The sequence below is a fragment of the Spea bombifrons genome, chromosome 5 (assembly GCF_027358695.1).
Source record: "Spea bombifrons isolate aSpeBom1 chromosome 5, aSpeBom1.2.pri, whole genome shotgun sequence".
In the NCBI taxonomy this organism is placed as follows: Eukaryota; Metazoa; Chordata; class Amphibia; order Anura; family Pelobatidae; genus Spea; species Spea bombifrons.
The window spans coordinates 62483017-62502755 of record NC_071091.1 but is presented as its reverse complement, the minus strand read 5'-3'; the positions used below and the strand labels follow the sequence as shown (position 1 = coordinate 62502755).

Genomic DNA, 19739 nt, shown 5'->3' with positions numbered 1-19739 from the left:
CTACAAAGGTCAGAATGGATTTGTATGGATAATAAAAAAAAGCTTTAAAAAAATGTGTGGTCCCTAAATGATGATGATGATATTGTTAAGGTGAAGGGGGGTGCACGAAAAGGGGAGCCCTCTACAGCTGGTGGCTTTTGGAGGTGTTCAGGCAGGTGAGGTTTAGAGAGGGTGGAGAAGACAAACAGCAGTGGAGGAGAGAGAAGAGCATAGAGAGGAAGGACTTGTGTGCAGATGGACAAAGTTCACAGTGCTGTTGTTATCACTCCTTCCTCCAGAGCACCTAAAAAACTACTCACTTAGGTGGAGGGGAGGTGCTGGAGGGAGCAGGTAGAGCAGGTTGGTAACTTTTCACTTTTTTTCTATATATATACTGTAGTTCACTTTACACTCCTTACAGTGTTCCTCTCCCCCTTCATACGTCCTCTCTCCCTCCCTCCCTGATAAAGAACCCATCACGTGTTTCATCTCCTGGGGACGTGTTACTGAGCCTTCTGTGGCTAGTACTTATTCTCCAACAGCCTGTTGCAAACGCATAGCATCACTCTCCTTCATCCGCAGGGCAAGAAAGTCTGGATGCCCCCATAAACGCTTTAGACCCCACTATGTCTTTAATGTAACGCCGATCTCTCCCTGGCTTTTTTGCACCTGGTTAAGAGGAATGATTCAACCTGCTCACAGGTGCCAATTTAAACATTTTCTTTATAGGCATAGAAGTAAATCAGGCACACACTTACATACCTGGATACTGCAGGAAAAGCCTTTAAACAAAGGCTACCTGTGTATCTGATATAATACAGTGAACATGCTTCCTAATGTGGTGCAGCTCCACCTGGGCTGAATGGGTTAATTGCATCAATGTAGAGAATGCACTAGGTCTCTACCAAAGAAACACCAGTTTAACTTCTCACATTAACTAATGTTGCACCCACAGTAATGAAACAGTAAAAAAAAAGTGTGAGTTAATATAAAACTAGGTTGTCTTCTCATTTTACCCTGTTCTAGAACTGAATGTGTTAAATGTAACATGGTCCAGGAAATGATCTCTTGGGATGCATGTTCTCTTAACACTTTGAAAGCCAGAAAGGAAAGCAGTGCTATGGGCTACATAGCTATTCTGGCTCTGCAACAGTTAAGCTTGTCTCTTTTCCATTCTTGGTACCTGGATTTAAGAAGCATATTCTGGCTGAGATGCACAGGGGCAGCAAGTGAAAGCCCACCATTGAACACTTACTGTAAGATATATATATATATATATATATATATATATATCTATATAATTTTATGTGATCAAGCACTGGATGGACTGCATCTTCTGATGTTGTGGTGTCAGCATCAGTGATGAGAAGAAGCGGGAGTTCCTAAACCGCTACCATTAACCCTTTGAGAAAGAATATACATGTACCTAGTGTGTTCTGAGACAGTGCAACAGGTTACTGAGACAAAGCCAGAAAATATCCTAAATATATTTGGCGGTCTGAAATTTCAAACTTAAGCAAACATGTGAGGTGCTCTTCCCAGACAGAAATGCAGATTTAGAAAATGTTTCTCCATAGGAAAATAAAATGACAGATTATCATTTTTTATCTGTTTTAAGAAACTTTAAACGTTAAGCATGGCTGTCTAACAGGTGCCCCAGGTGCCCCTAGTATATTAGGTATGTCTGTAGCTTGATAAATACATGCTGGATATTGGGGATGTGTGTTGGGGAGGCCTGCAACGTGCATAGAGGGTGGCTTCAGCGTTTCCCTACTATAGGATTAAATTGTAAGGGGAAAAGTATGGATTAGTACACTTGAACTGTGATCTCTTGATAGGGCTGACCAAAGGCACCAGATTGTTCTTTGATGTTTAGTGCATCAAGACACATTAAAGGTGCTGTTCCACCTATTCTGCTAAATTCAACACTTTTTGTAACCAACTTTAGCATTAGATGCAGTGTTACTCTTGTACAGCGCTACCGAATATGATGGCGCTATAAAAAAACCCAATAAATAATACTACTGCTACCACCGAATGCCTAAACCCTTCTCAGAAACAATTCCTTAATAGTCTTTCCTATTATTGCTGGGAACACTTGTCATGTGACTCAAATGGAGACACGGATTGGTGGTTGCCATAGACACAGAAAAAGCTTCTGTATTGCTTTTATGTGATAAAATGTCAGATCTGCTAAGGCTGTAAGCAAAGTTTAATGTTTGGAGTAGCCCTTTGAAATCCATATATGAATTTGAATGAAATTCTGAATGTCTTCAGAAACATTTGATATCCGTGCTAATTTTTTCGGAGCCCTTTGAAAAGGTTGCTAGTTCCGCTTCAATATAATCATTAATTTAACCTTAATTTAATCTGCTATGACCCCAGGATTTCCTGATCTCTGTGAGATGGGGACTGAGAATCATAATTTTTGCACTCATACTATACTGTTGTGTAAATAACACAATCGTTGAGGCTCCAAGTGTCATAACAATGGCCTTTGCATTTGCAGGTAAACAACAATGTGCTGCATAGATTGAGTGATACCGATTGCTGCTTGAAGTCAGGAATACTTCAAGGTACTAAAGAAACATAGCAAGTAAATCAAGAGATCACAATAAGCCATGTCACCCCACCCAACTGTGTTCTGATATTACTGCGCCACTGGTAAAGAAATATTTGCTTAACCTTTTGGATGCCAGCAGAGAGAGCAGTGCATTCGTCAACAGTTATAAAGTACAAAGGGATGACTATTTTCAATAGGAGGGAACAAAATGTTTCATTCGGTATTTATGTTTTATAAGGAGCATCTATCGTGAGAAGTTAAAATGGCTGGTCCTTTTGGGCCATAAATGTGTGCGTCCAACATCAGATAACAGAGAAAAATAGGGATGTAGTGAGACAAATCTTGACGCTCCAGGGGGTAGAGGGGTACCTGGCGGGGGTACAGGAGGGAAGTATATTTCAAAGGAGAAAAAATGTGAAAACAAGAGTCGGTATTCTAAAATTAGAGGGTCAGAAGTTTTACCATGAGGGTTGTAGAAGTGTGGAACAGCCTCCCCTCAGAAGTGGTAGAGGCTAATACAGCGAGAGAATTTAAAATACATAGATTGGAGAGAAGAAGAGAGCGAGGGAATGTGACAGACAGATTTAAAAAAAATATAACAAGGGTGTTTATTTCAAAGGAGGACATGTTAAAAAGTTCATAATCTAAAACTAGAAGGTCAGAGGTTTAGATGTAAGAAAGTTTTTTTTTACTGAGAGGGTGGTAGATGGTAATTTAAACCTGAATAGGATGGGCACACTGACGTAACTACAGGGGTGCGACCCCTGCGACCCCTTGTTTGTGTCTCCTCATACTGGTTCAAAATTGTTTAGAAAGAGCCCTTCCGACCTGGACCAGTGCAGCCCTTTCTAAACTATTTTGAACCGGTACAGGGAGACAGCAACGTATTGAGGTCACGTTACGTTGCATGACCCCGCGGTGAAACTGAGGCTCCTTGCACAGTTTGAGAGAAAGCTGCAGGAGTGGTGAGAGGTAAGCTGGGGCGGGAGGAAGTTGGGATTTATGTATATGTGTTTGTATATATGTATGTATGTGAACATGGATGTGTAATTTTGTGTGTGTGAGAACATGAAAGTGTACTTGTGTGTGAGCATGGAAGTGTACCTGTGTGAGCATGGGTGTGTACTTGTGTCTGTTAGCATGGATGTGTACGTACGTGTGTGTGTGTGTGAGCATGGATGTGTAATTGTGTAATTGAGATGGAGTGTGTGTTAGTGAGTATGAGTAAGTGTGTGTAATTTGTGTAAGTGTGTTTACATATGTTGAGGAAAGTCATGCATTTTAACTCCCTGATCTCACTGTAAATTATGAAGTGCCAACCTGAGCAAGCTTCTTCTGAAAGAAGGGCTGAGGTAGCCTAGTGAAATTGCTGACTCCAACTAACTTCAAGAGAATTTCATTGGGTTTGGCATAGTTAAGTCAATGAACTGACCTGCAAACACACCTGGTTTAGTCCAACCAGTCCGAGGCATCTAAGACAATTTCTGATTTCTCTCTGGTTTACACAACGGTTTGAGTGAAAAATAATGTATAATTCCAACGTAAAGTTAGATGTCTTAACTTTCTTATATAGATCCATCAAGAGCGGGCACCTTATTTGCGTGCAAACACTTTAGTCCAATAAGTTTTGGTCTCCATCATAAAGAGTCCTGGAATGTTCAGGACATTTTCCTAAAACCTTGTTAATTGTGGCCTGATATTGGCTCGCTTAACCGTATTCATAGCTATTAGCATAGTTTTGTATAGCAATTGCATAGCAATTTCCGCTAGAAATGGCTATTGTAATGTTTAGGTGAAATTATAAATCCTATAAAGTGAAACAATTATGAGGTGTGTGCTACAAGGAAAACGTCTATGTCCACTTTTGTAATTGAAATGCACACTGCTACAAAATTGCTTCAGTAACCATGGAAACCCAGAGTTGGGCAACCACCAGTTTGACCTCATTCCAACCGTGGCCTGGGTTGCCCACATCTGAATGATAGTAGCCTCGATGGCATTCTAAGTAATAAGGTATATTTCCAAATAATTTACACCAAATCCTAAAAGGGCATTATGCTTCTAGAAACATACCAGTAGTATTTAACTGTATTACACAAATTAATAGTAATTACTTTGATACCAACATATGAAGTTTGTAGTTCTATATCAAATATTTAGTTATTTCATAGATACTATTTATACTATGGCTTTTTGGTGTTTTTTCTCTCATTTACGGACATCTATTCAGATAAACACACCATCTGGCCTTCTACATACTTTGTACCGTCTCTTGACAGCTCTTTCTGTAAAATAGTATCTCTGAACCTGTCGTACTGTGTAATCTCATCTGCAAACCTACCTGCCGCCTGAAACAGTGAGGTAGTGTGGAGGGTTAGACGTTATTACAACAAGGTAGGCTGGTCCCTGACACCGTAGTACCAGATTTTACTGAATTAATGAACATTCCAGGAGAGGAGTTATTCATTAATCTAGGGTTATATAACAATATTGCACAGGCACTCCCACCAAAGCAAGCACACTGAAATGAAACCTATACTCTTACACTTACACTGGTGGTTTCACTATTGATAACACTTAGTGATCCATACCCCAACAAAACATTAACACTCGTTCTTTACATTTACCAATTTGGCTTAATAAATTCTGCTTGGGAAACAAGAAGACCTACAAGCTTTGGGTGGAGGGGTCTTACAAGTTTGGACAACAATGCAAACCTTTATCACATTGTTGACTGTACTACTAAAAACATAAACTATGGGTCACATATGCACTACCTCCTTAGGATTGGTCCATGACATCGTGAACAATATCACATTATGGTTGATACTATTAGAAACTATGTAACTTATTACACATCATTGGACTACTCTTTACCCAAGGCCTGTGGTGTAGGACCTGTTTTTCCTCTTGTGTTGGCTTGGACAGCATACTACTGTACACAAACATTAGATATATGCTAGTGATCTTCCCACTAAAGGTTTAGTTATATCTTTACAATAACACAACCTTCTCACCACCAAACCTCCATACGAGTGAAAGTTTAAGTAGGTGAACAAATCTTGTAGGATCTACAACCTCACAACCTCTTTTCCCAAACTGTAACAGATGATGGAAGTGCAACATAAGGCAAGTAACTATGCTACATAAAGAATGATTATGTCCCACAATATTGTGAGGGCTTTTGCCATTTTATGCTGCAAGCAACATGCTGTAACCTCATATATTTTCAATCTTTACCACACAAAAATGAATCCCATCAATAATTAAGGAAATCTAGACTGTAAGCTCGTTCCAGCGGGGCCCTCCTCACATGTTGTCTCTGTAAGTCAATTTGTTATGTTACATACTACTTGTTATATCCTATCTACCCATTGTACAGCGCTACAGAATTTGATGGCGCTATATAAAACAATAAATAGTGTATGAAAATGGCATTCATTCCCTTTTTCCACCACAATAAGATAACGTACCATGAACCTCTCTTTGGAATTTTCTCCTCCCTCCCACCGGTGTCTTTTACATGTTGATAAAGCAAGCTGTATAGTCACATAAGCTTTCAACACCTCAGAGGTCCCTCCATCACTACCACAGTAGTCTTGAAATCTCATACGACCCAAAGGTTTTCTCTAATAATAAGATGGACAACTAAGAGGTATAACTACTAAAGACACTAACATTTTTGTACATTACTACCTTGTAAAGTTTATGATCTCGTGCTTTGCAAGCTTGCCACGCTGCTACCCCATGGAACTCTTTTTGACTTTGTGTGATACAGTTGTTGTTAGTAGTTGTTTTTATGTTATTATCGTGACTTTTTATAGCACCAACAATACACGTGGTGACTTATTTGCTCTGTTCTCTAACTATTGTACTTTAATGGCATTAATTTCTCCCATAATCTTTTGGATTTTTTTCCCCCTGGGCGCAACAGGGAAAAGCACCAGTGCCCTATTCTTGGATCCCTCAAGCAAGCAAGTCTTCGAGTATTAATTCATATATAGATTGGTTATACAGAATTTGACAGACAGAAACAAACCAATACGTAAAGTAAAGATGGCTCTACTCACTTCCAATATAGGGATCATTTTTTTTAAATAAATTGATAAAATTTGATATTTTAACAACAATGTATTAAAACTTAAGTAGAACTGTCTGCAAACATAAATAAGATGTTTAGATTTTGAGAAATATTCAACAGCATCTATTTATTGCTAAGTATTATTATTCCAAGAAAATAGACTGATACGTGGCCTTGTTAAAATCGTTGCATTTTGTGGTGCTTTCAATTTGCTTTCTACCATGCTTGTTTTCTCTCAATAGCCACTCTAGCAAATCTAAGTCTAATTGCAAAGATGGTAATGTTATATTGTAGAAGCCAAAATATATAGATATGATATAAACCGATAAAGGCCAGCTACAATATTTTCCATTGTTCCTTTGACCACATTGACAAACCTGCCCGTTTGTTGTATGCGAAGAGGAACAAAGGAACACGTTTGTGGGATTCCATAAGAGGTAAATCAATCAGGTACAAATAGCCCAAGGTTTTGGAGATAAACATTGTAAGCATTCAGAACTGGGAATCACTCATCAAGAAAGTAAAGATGGGTGTAATCAGAAAAATGATATCAGTAAACATATTCATGAACAATAGAGTATATCACAATTAGCCATTCGCACACTCTCTAGCCAATGAATTTATTTATAAAATGTGATTCTGGAGCAAAGTTTAAAAAAAGTGGTCTTATCACCAGGGCAGCCAAGGAAAAGACCCTGTTGAGTGGAAAATGGCATACTTGGGGATTTTCTGGTTTTGACTCTGGGTGATGCCCTGCTTCCTCAGATCTCCTGGCTAGTTTCTTCTATTTTTGTGTGCTGGGGTGTAGCGTGTGGCCATGCCCTCTCCGGTCCATGTTCTGCCTACTCCCCACTCACCCCCCGTTCCCCAACCAGTTCCTGAACACTAAAGGCTTTCTGGGGTTAGCATCACCCTTAAGCAAAACTACCCCTCCAGAATAAGGGAAGCTCTGGGTAGCGTACCCTGGGAAGTCCCCATGTATAAGAAAAATATCACTTTTCAAATGTTGTACCAGAACAACTTTTTATACACCATGAGGTTTTGCTCTTTTATCTATGAGAACAATACCACTACCATTTCTTTTAATTTATATTATGTTATTGCAACTAAAGGTGTACAGCTACATTTGTATTCTTAAACACGGTAACGAAAATTCAGAATTACATGGGTTGCTCATTTCATACATATATTGTATTCTATTTATACTCCAGTGCTTACAGCTATTCTCAAATTATTAAGCATTTACTTTGATCCACTAACCAGGGGCAAAAAAAAAAAATCTTTTACAGTAATCCGACACATGGTCAGCAGCTACACATGTACCACATGCTTATGTTTTATTATATGTAGCTGTCTATAATAAAAGCAAAGGTGAATAAAAAAAACCATGTGTCACATAAACCAGTATATCTAAATATGCAATGTAAAATGGCTATATTTGCCTTAAAAACTCCTGGGTTGCTTTCACAGTATGTTTTGGGTCGTTGTACATCTGTAAAGTGAAGCGCCGTCCTATCAACTTTGCTGAATTAGACTGAATCTGAGCAGACAATATATCCCTATACAGAATTCATCCGGCTGCTTCCGACTTCTGTCACATCATCAATAAACACTAGTGACCCAGTGCCATTGGAAGCCATGCATGCCCATGCCATCTCACTGCCTCCACCATGTTTTACAGATGGTGTGTTTATATATATATATATATATATATATATATATATATATATATATAGAGAGAGAGAGAGAGAGAGAGAGAGAGAGAGAGAGAGAATAGAAAAATATATGTATGTGCATGCAGATATTTGTACACATGAAATATAAACACATATCATTAAATAAAAGTGCTTACGAAGGGCTGGTCCAAGACAAAATAGCAGCCCAGACAAGAAGCAGATAGGAGCTGCTTTTTTCCCAGTTCACGGGAGTTTTAAAATATTTAAATGCACAAATAAAATGAATTAGAGACTCCAACCTGATCTTGACTGCAGATACCTAACTAATTTCAGGTGAGTATACGTATTTTTAGTCACTTTCACCTTTTATATATATGCATATGTCCCTGACAAAAACCTGAAAAACTGACTCTGGTAAGGTCCGTCATGTGGCTGCGCTCTTTTCGTGGCTCAGTCTGCAAAAAATTTTATAGAATTAAGGCTGTCTTTCCAAAGAGCAAAATATGCAACTGACACAAGCATATGGTGAAAAGTACAAGGGCTAGTCCACTGAAGAAACTTTAAATAAGCTGTCATTGAGACATTTACAAATGATGTTCATTTCATAGTAGTACAGAAGAGATACTATATAGCAAAGCTCCAGTTCTAGTAACCATATGGTTTTTATTAGGGCCGCTTCATGAAAACCTTATTATGCTTACTTTAGTCACTTGCATTCAAGCAGTTATGACTAGAATACTATATTGAAACTCGACTAAAATGTAGGTTGTTCAAGTAGCAGATGATTGCCAGAGTTAGCAATGCATTAAGGCGTTGTAAACCATCATTCATGTCAGGAAGGTTCCTCAACAATGGTGTATGCTCGCCTAGGCTGACTAGGCCTTGGGTGGCAGTTCCATGAGGGGCGGCACCTCAAATGGATAACTGTGTGCCTGATTAGCCCTAGTTCAGGCCTAGGCAGCACCCAGCCAAAATACATTTCTGCTCCTCAAGAGGTGTCCCCCAATATTTCAGGGGGTATGCCCTGGAAAGGGTGTTCTAACTGAAACAATGGGGAATACATCATACAGATAGTAAGTCTTGTTTGTATTTCTCTAATATATTGCATTACATTTTATTTATTTATAGTGTGCCAGCAGATTCTGGAGCACTATTTGAATAGTGGGACTGTGGAACTCTACAAGATTAAAATTGATAGTATACAATTTGATAAGACATACGGCACAGAATGAGAAGAGGGCCCTGCTCTATTGGAACCAGAGCTTGCCTGGTTGGTGCATTGACAGGGGCGGCAATTTGGCACCCCAAGGCATGTTCTTTTGGAATAGATTTGTGGAGAAAGAGAACCGTTTCTGCACCTCTTTTTCTCTGCAAATCTATCTGCATTATTCTGGCCTCCCAGAACATAGACAGAATAACAAGAAGAGGCAAGAGAAGAAGCGGAGATGCGGGAGCGAAGACAGGGGCACAGAAGCGTTCTGCAGTGAATATAGAAAGACATTGAGAATGGGCGTGCGAGAGAGTGAATGTGAGAGAGCATAAGCGAGAGTGTGACAGAACATGAGAGAGTAAATTTATTAATCATGATAAAACGGATGTGGAAATGGTGTTGGTGTGTGTGTTGGGGCAAAGGGGGGGGGGCATTTCATCCTTGGATCCAGGCAGCACAATGCCTTGCGCTGGCCCTGATTGGAACCAATTTATTTTGTAAAACCTTATGAGAATGTTTTTTGTTTTATTCTTAATTCTTGACTTACATATACAACATTTTATTGTTTGCCAATGAAAACATAGTTGCCTTACTTGTATGATTCGGAGACCTCTTTTACAAATACATTTGGCAGGGTACAGAGGCACCATTTTGTGGATGTGTTTTTATATTCCTCCTTTTTCTGCTTGTTTTGCATCCCCTTGTAACTCTTATTTACTAATAGTAATTCATGGTTAGTTATCACTGTAATGGACACATTTATTCCATACCCATCAATGAAACAAACAAAAATATTTAATGAATAAACCACACTGAGGATCCACAGGTATCAAATACATCGTTATTGTTGTATGATGTAAGAATTTAACTCTAGTAAGAAGAACTGCTTAATGACACATAATGGTATCTATACACGCATGGCTTATAACAATCATAGACCTCTAATAGGCAATATTGTCTTGTGCAATTTTGTGCTTTAAATGTGAATCAGACAACTTGCAGAACACATAATACATTAAATATTTTTGTACACACTGAGAGTTACATTTTTGTAAAATACGTAGTCATGCTAAATTGGGGGCTGAAGTTGCAGAAATTGTATTCACGTAGCCTATTTTGTACGGGTATAAAATAATCATTTTATGTCCTAAATGAAAAATGAGAATTGTGCAAGTAAAAAAAAAAAATCCAAAAATGCAATATATATATATATATATATATTTTTTTTTTGAGGCTATATATATTTTGAGGCTATAATGCATTTTTATGAGTTCATTATTGCATTATGCTAGATCAAAATGTAGTAAACCTAGAACTCACTTGATGTTAAAATACAAACCATGAAAAAATGTATACACCAAGATACCCAAGTTTAATGAACAATTCCAGATGTCGAGCTGCTTCAGTAACAGATGTTCTGTTCCCTAGGATATTTGAGCAGAGCTGGTAGCAGGTGTAACAATATGACTGGCTGTGCATCAGGCTACAAAATGTGGGCTACTATACTGCAAGGGTTGGACATTCTTAATCCCAGGGTCATATCCTCATAAAAGCACCTCCAGGCTTTACTAAGGAGGCTGGTTTAAAACGTATGTTTTCAGAGAGTCCTAAGAAGCCCATCTGACGGCATAGAGAATGCTGACACATTTCAAGAAAGAAGAGGATTACTCTAAACCGAACAGCTCCATGAAGTGAAATTAAAATGATCTAGAGAGGGGGCTAGGTGCTTACGAAGATGTTAACTCATTAAGAAAATAACTTTAGTGGCAGGGCCACACACTCTGCATGACCCTGCAGCATGTATAATAAAGTGCCGTCTTTTCTATATAAAGCATATCGGTGCTGCTTTAGTAGTAGAGGTGTTCATTCACTACCCTGGAAGAAGGTTTTTAGACAAAATGCAGGAGAAAGATCACACCTATAAACATCAGACCATGGACAGCACGGTGACCCTAGTACATGGGCCTCCAACCCTTCAGCCTTAGAAAACCTTAGTTAACTAATTCAGCCTTCAGAGCCTCTTTCTGAAGTATATCATGTCGACAGTAGGCCATCTCAACTACCTGCACGTCTCTCAGTGTTCTTGTTAGCAATGTAGCCATTTAAAATGAGATAGAACTTGCTAAACTTGGGGTACTTTGACGTACTAAATATACTACATCAAAGTACAGTTTATATCAATATAGTGTGATGGAGCCCCCAATATTACTGCCTCAGATAATTATTCTTTCGGTGTATTATTCACCATACCTTAATTCATACCTTTATTTTCTTAACAAAGACAACTGATCTCTATCCCCAGTCTGATGACTATAAGCAAACCAAGCAGGTTTATGTTGTTTTTTTGTTGGCCTTTGGTTACAGGCAACGGACAGACCCTGTACCTGTCTATTGACAAGTAAATATGGAAATAGTATCTCCCGCCTTGTTAGGTTTCCTTTGAAGTTGAGACGTCTGTGGACTGGATGAAGTCATGACTGTAGACTCACAGAATGAGCTGGCTCATAGTTAAATAAAAAGCCATAGGATGCTGTAGGATACTGCCTTACTGATCCAAACTCAATCGAAGTTTCTCTGTTGCTCGAAACTTGAAAACCTGCAGGGCCGATTACTATTGTTTTAATAGTGTCTTGCCACCAACATATAATTTCAAATGGTATGGACTACCCGCTGAACAACACCAAAAACATATCCTCCTCCCCCATATATCATGGAGATTCATAGCACTTACCAGGTCCCTGATGACACCAACTACAGATACTTTATTCTAAACAAACACATGTTCTTCTGGCCTAACCACTCCAAAGGTTTGTATATATTGAGCTGCGAATATTCTACACCAGATGGGTCAACAACTGTTTGAAGTAAATGCTCTCAGATGTGAGAAAAAATTAATGACCCCCCCCACACACAGGCTACCCCTAGAGTCTTTATATTGTGTATACCACACACACTTTGTGGCTGGTATTCAAATAATGTCTATGCATTCACATCGGTGATGTCTGTTGATACCGCATAACTGGCAAGAGTTGGGAAATCAAACAAATTGTGTTTCTGAGGGAAATCTTTTGAGAAACACAAGAGTCTGGGGATGGGGTATGGCTGCCCATTTAATACTAGAAAAAAAGCAAACTATTCAAAGTAATGTAGATTGTGAAGGAGGACTCTAGTAGGGTTGATATAATACTTTCAAACTACCTATAAAATATATAAGCTATGGACTTTTGCTTTGTAGGCAACTAGTAGAATGTACCCATTAGGGTAAATTTACTGGCAATACTCCAAGTAGCCCCAATGGGGCCAGTGGCTTTACACCCCTCTTCCTGTGAAAGAAAACAGGATGTCTTTGCTGCAGATGTTACAGATCAGTCTTACTCTACCAGTCTATGCTAACAAAGACTAAAGGCCTGCGTTATCTGACATATCCTGCCACCCTCAGTGAGTGCTTGTAAGGAGCCGAGTGATGAACCTGGGAAGAGAGATCTGTGCTTCCACGAGACGAGCCCTGGATTCATCTTTCTGTGGGACTGCCTCAAAGGTATAAAGCACTGTTAGAACCTTGGTATTATGGTTATACCTGGGATACTTTATGTCAGTTTTATGTCCTCTGCACTTGATGCCCTAGCACAGGGGTAGGCAATCTTCGGCTCTCCTGATGTTGTAGACTACATAATCTCCCATAATGCTCCTACAGTCATAATGCTGGTAAAGCATCAAGGGAAATGTAGTTCACAACATCTGGAGAGCCGAAGATTGCCTACCCCTGCCCTAGCATGGTACGGCGGAGGGGCAAGTGGAGCTACTTTGGTTCCATGTCTATGGCCAAATAGAGATGTTCAACCACCTGTTCTGTGTTTAGAGGATGAAGACCATCAGAGAACAAGTATATCTGGTGGAGCAGATCAATGTACACTATCTTATAAGCAAGTGTAATAGTTCAATGTTATATATATATATATATATATATATATATATATATACAGTATATTAAAAAAAATCCCATGGCTTTCTATTGCTATAACACCTGAAAATAAGATAATAACACATCGAACCTCCTCAAAACACGACAAGAACACAAAGGAAAATAACAATGTATTAAAGTGCTTTAACCTTCTTTTTTCCTAGTTTTCAGCTGTTGATACTATTTCAGAAATTGTTTTGTCAAGGTCCCCAAAGCATGGAGTATTGTAGAAAAGCTGTTAAACTGGTTTAAAAACATCTTTTTGAAACTGATAAGAAAATGTTCACAACTGCAGCATGGAGTAAGATAAAAACACGCTCCTTAATGTGAGAGTCTTTGTTTCCTGCAAACAACAAGTTTAGCTATTTAGTACCTCAGCGCAGCGAAACACAGAAACATAAACTTTAATGGCAGATAAGAACCATTAGTTACATCCAATCTGCACATTTATTTATTGCTGTAAATGCGTCAAACTAATTTAGTCCATGCTCTTGATTTATATTAAGGAGAGCCTATCCTATGCATTCTTAAACTCCCCTACTTTATTAACACACACTACCTCTGCTGAAAGGTTGTTCTGTTTATCTACTACCCTATCTAGTTTTAGATTTATCTTGTCTTAACATTTCTCCTCTTCTTTCCTACCAGTTATACATGTTGACTCCCTTTAGTCTTTTCCCGATTCTTATCCTGTAAATCACCCAACATTTTAGTAGCTGTTTTCTAAAATATCTCCAGAACATCTATTTTATTTAAGCATGCAATGGATAGGCATAAAGCTAGTCTTGTTTCTATCCTTCTGGAGATGGGGTCTCCAGAACTGTTCAATATACACTTGGTGAAGCCTGACCAAGTCTAAGCCCCTTATTGCTACTAATGCCTTTATGTATACAAACCAACACCCTGCTTGCATTTTTGCTGCTTTAGTCCACTGCCTGGTTACTTTAAAATCTCCACAAATTCCCCATCTATGTTTAACATTATTTAACACTTATCCACATGGAATTGCATCTGCCATACTCCTGTCTGTTCTTATCACTTAAATCGGCAACCAATTGACGTATTCCACTGCAAAATGTCTACCCTAATTGCAAACCTTTGTACAATAATGGGTACAATACATATCCATGAGGTACTCCGCTAGTAACTATACATTCCTCTGTTTATTCACCATTAGCTACAGCCATTGTCATACATTTAACTATTCTAACATCCAAACCCAAGAGTGTATTCTTCTTCTGGGGTCTTCTATGGGGGACACCGTCAAATGCATTACTGAAATCCAGATGGACTATATCTACTGCTCACTTGTCTAATTTTTTAGCTTCCCTGTCAAAATCAATTTGGTTAGTTTGACTAGATCTTCCTGAAGTAGACTCATGTTGTATCTGATCTTGAAAATCTTTTTACAGATATTGAGCAATCCCTTCATCTAACACATTCCATGAATTTCCTCACTACTGATGTAAGACTGTATAGTTCCTCGGTCCATCCTCTTAGGATTTCAGGTGGGTGCAGTATAGATGAGTATGATGGGAGTTATAATCTAACATAGCTGGAGAGCCAGAGGCTGCCTATCACATCTTAGTCATATTTCTTCCCAGGTTTAAGTGATATAACAAAGTCGTCTTCCTTGTAAGAGTTGTCTTCCTCGTGGTTTTAACCTTTCGTATTGCAGTTTTACACACACAGATGAACCTTGAGATCATTTGAACCACACCCAGAAAAATACAGAGCATTTCTTCCTCGGTAAGTAAACCCAGGGACTTTCTTAATATTGCAATATTTGGTCCTTCTAGAGCCATTGTGGCTTAACCCTTTGAGTGCCGGTGCGATTGTTAGTTTGGTTGCCCATGGAGACTTTTTCAGAATAAGTTAAACTATTCATCAACTTTAAAGAAAGCTGCCTCACATCACATGATATAAAAAGTCTACACACTGTAGCATATTTAATAGATAAACAAAGGCATGTAGGCACATGAAGCCCACGTAGGTGACAGTTCACTGCATATCACATGGTAGACGTATATGACATGGGGGCTACTTGTCATAATTATAGCAAAGAATCACAGTATAGGCATTGAATACATATAGGCATTGAATACATCTGGCATAAAGCTAACATCGCATTCAACAATAAGTACATCATATCAAAAAACAATGGTGGTAGTGTGATGGTCTGGGGCTGGTTTGCTGCTTCAGGACCCAGGCAACTTGCCATAATCGATGGAGCCATGAATCCTGTTCTTTACCAGAAAATCCTGAAGGAGAATGTCCGGCTATCAGTTTGTCACCTAAAGTTCAAGCACAGTTGGGGTATGCAGCAGCACAATGATCCGAGCAAGTCCACCCCTGAATGGCTCAAAAGAAACAAAATAAAGGCTCAAAAATCCTCCAATGTGGCTGACTTAAAACAATTTCTATATTGAAATTAGTTGGATGAAATATTTAAATTTAACTAATAAGCAAAAATAGAAGAAATTGACAATTGACAAATATATGTACAATGCTGTGAAAAGTATTATTTTTTTATTTAATGAGATGGAATTTCACAGGTATAGGACACTTTTGTTTTACACATGACAATGGCTACAGGCAGATACAATGGATACAGGCAGATACACTTTGCTCCCGGGATCAGATTGCATATATATCTGTTTTAGGAGAAGCACCTGATACGCCACAATCACTTTAACAAAAACACTGGTCTAAAAACCTGGATGCATTAATTCAAATGCCCAAAGTGACATTCCCAATATCAGCTATATACAACTGCATACAAAGCTACTTTGGTTTTTCTCCATTTGGCATCTTGGACAAAGTGCAAGAGGATGACCCAACATGAAACAGCATCTTTTCTAGAGCTTTAACAAGAAAATAAATACCACAACAGCCCGGGGACACCCTGTTTATATCTAAGATGCTTTAGGTAGAGAATGGTCCAGTTGGAAACGTTCCTTCCAAAGGGAGTAAAGTCTAAGCGCGTGCACATCTAGGCTCTACCTTGACAGACCGCCATAGAGAAGGTCCCTCAGCTAGGTAAACACAGTTGGGTCCTGAGTATTTTTTTTGGTATGGGGTATTTTTGTATTTTATTTCATTATTAAGAGACAAAACCGTGTCTGTGTCAACGTTCTAGCATTTGGTCGCACGAGTTAACATACGGTATGCTCATTTTCTTCTTTGTTGTATTTACTTCCTGAGTGAAAACACTGTTGGCTGACATAAATCCTTCCTCCTTCTGTACATCTTAGCAGTATTCACATACCTTGAACTGTTATTTAAATCTAAAACACAAATACTTTGAAAACTTTGATTGCGGCTATGTATCTTGCCTTTGTGTTTTTGGTCGATGCAGTATTACGCATCTTTAGAAAGCAAAAGGCACTGCTGTATTTTAGCTTTTACTTCTGTAGTAAACACATTATTTCCCTTTCTTGTCCTGACAGGAAAGGGGAGGGAAAATCTCTCTGAACACCACTGCTGCTCAAAACAGGAAAATTGCAAGCCAGTACTTAAGGGAAAAGCTCTAGAACAGCTTACAGGGGCACATTTTCAAAGAAAATTCACACTTTTCACTCAGCGACTCATATGTAAACGCAGTATAGTGTATTTTCACTGTCAACATAGCAGCCTGAAATGTTCACTAATAAATGTTTGATCACATGGCTACATGCATTTCATTTGTCTTTGGGGTATATAGTTGTGATATCATACAAACAGCTAAAAGATGCTGTTCCATACAGTATTTCCGCAAAGAGGTGGCGCCATGGCGGTCTCCATGGTAACAGCCTCTCCCCTGTTCCTCCAAATGAAGAGAGTGTGTGCACAGAGGCTCCGCCCTTTTGCAAAGGCACTCCAGGAGTCCTGGTTTACAGTGCTTAATAGGAAAGGATGCCGATAAAGTGTGAAGGAGACCATGAGAGAGCATGTAAGTGTGAGTGGCAATACATTTTGTTTCTGAATGGAAAAAGCCTTCCGAATGCTGTCTGAATAGAACGGGCAAGAAACAAAATTTGTTTTTTCTAAAAAAGAATGTACCAAAAAATGAAAATTTGTCCCAGTCATTTTTGGTGCACAAGTCTACTAATTACCTGATTTCAAGCAACATGCCCTGTATCTTGTGAACTGCTGGCCTCCTACTTCTCTGCCAAAGAAAGATTCAATGACGCTGATCATGCATCCCACCACTAACAATTGGCTAATATGTTAACCGTGCCAAATGACATTTCCAAGGAGTTACATTGTACGCTACTCAATATATCTGCTGCAAAAAGTGGTCTTTTCGCTGTTCCAGGTATAGTTTTTCTTACTGGTGTGAGTCTACCACACTTGAGCAGCCATGGGTGGATCTCCTGTTTTACAATTTCCCCTGCATCCATCCACTCCAACAATGATTCAATAATTACTTCCACCAAGACATTGGATGTTCAATAGCACTAGAAACATGTAATGCTGCATTTAGTTGTAAAATGGTACATTGAGTAGGGTAGGTGGAACAGCGCCTTTAGAGTATTAATACACCTGAAAAAGGATATTATGTCTTTTAGCATTGCATCATCTTAACTAACCACACAACTCTACTTGACACACTTTTCCTTACTTAATATTAAATTATGTGTTTACAATAATTCCACATAAAAAGAAAGAGAATTAAGACACAATGTCTTGCATAAGCAATAAAAATAAACGTTGTAGTAGACATTGAGGCTCATCTCCCCTGTGCCGACACACAAACTTTAGATTGAACCCTGAGCTCTTTTGAGGTCAGTAGCCTTCCAAGTAGCAAACTTTAGATTCATTATTACAGATTTCACGTTTTTGCTGTAGGCTAGGGAGAAAGTACACAGGGTAGCTGAACCACGAGATGAACTAGTCACGTTTCTGCTACATACAGTACAGGCGCACACTCATATGCTTATTGTGTCAAGCGGTATTTGACAGTGATGGATTTCACAAAGGACAACCAACAGAGTAACTGGGAACAGCTGAACACTAAACCCTTCAGTAGCTGTAAATTCAACATACACACACTGCTTATGATTACTACTAGCTTAGTGTCTGCCAGTCAGGTGCTTTTACTCTCTTTACCATATGTTGGGTTTCTATAGAGTAAGACACCAAGTAGCACATCAGATGGTGCAGACTGTGCTCCACAGGTCAGACATCACTATCATCTTCAATGGCTGCATTTTGCTAAAGTATGTTGTACATAGCAATAGTACATCTATTAGTAAGCTAGGAGTATATTACTATTAGCTAACCAATGTCCACTAATAAAATACATTCCTTGTCCTCGCCATGGTTGCAAACACACACACACACATATTTATATGCAAAAATAATATGCAAAAATTTAATTATAAGTATTTATAATCCACCACCACCAAGTATTTATAATCCACCACCATCAAGGTGGCTCAAGTGCATAGTAGTAAATAACATTCAATATTTTTATTAAAACATCCCATTTACAATTTGCACCCACCAAATTAACATAGTTCTGCAAAACTGGACCAGTCTATTTTTTTTGCTGTTTTCTGATAAGCCAAATTTATTTTACAGATGCCCAGTTTTAATTGTGATTTTGCTTTCAGTAACGTGTGGCTGGCAACCCTGGTCCTTGCTGAGATCTCACTAAAATACTTTTATACATTGATGAAGCTATTTTGGAAAGCACTGTTTGTCTTTTTCTGTAAGACCTTAGACTTTAAAATGGTCCAGAGGAAGACATTTCAAAGTCAAATTGTCATAATGTAAATGTGGGCTACACTATATTTACAATATTATGCAAAGCAACTGTGTAGCACAACTTGATCTATGAATAAAATGATCTTCCGACATTCACTTCTACTGACATTTTTTTGGACTTAAAGAGACTGCTAACAGAAATAGCAAGCTAATAGTCTGGTCCATACAGGTATGATAATAAGCCTAAGGCCCATGGTATAGTGTTACCACATTATACTTATACTGTAATTATTATATAAACACCTGTATTAAAATACAAGATGCCTCATTATAATAAACGTTTCATGACAAATACATAAACTATCATTCTTTAATTGCCTGCAGGGAAACATAGAATTTGCCCATTGTTCATGTTGTAAAAAGGTAATTCTTAATCAGTGCTGGGTCTTGTCTTAAATTCAGGATAGCCATAAGCCTATTCCATGCATATTAAATTCCCATGCAGTATCAACCTCTACCACTTCTGCTGGGAGGCTGTTTCACTTTGTTAATACCCTTTCAGTACAGAGAGTGCATTC

The 19739-nt window shown here is 38.6% G+C and overlaps 1 long non-coding RNA gene across 1 annotated transcript; it reads left to right on the top strand.

Annotated features, from left to right (window-relative positions):
- The first annotated feature begins 285 nt into the window (after nt 1-285).
- Nucleotides 286-17136, top strand: LOC128497971 (uncharacterized). The gene is made up of 2 exons (XR_008354370.1): nt 286-339; nt 16920-17136. It is a non-coding gene; the product is annotated as an uncharacterized LOC128497971 (long non-coding RNA).
- Nucleotides 17137-19739: the final 2603 nt, after the last annotated feature.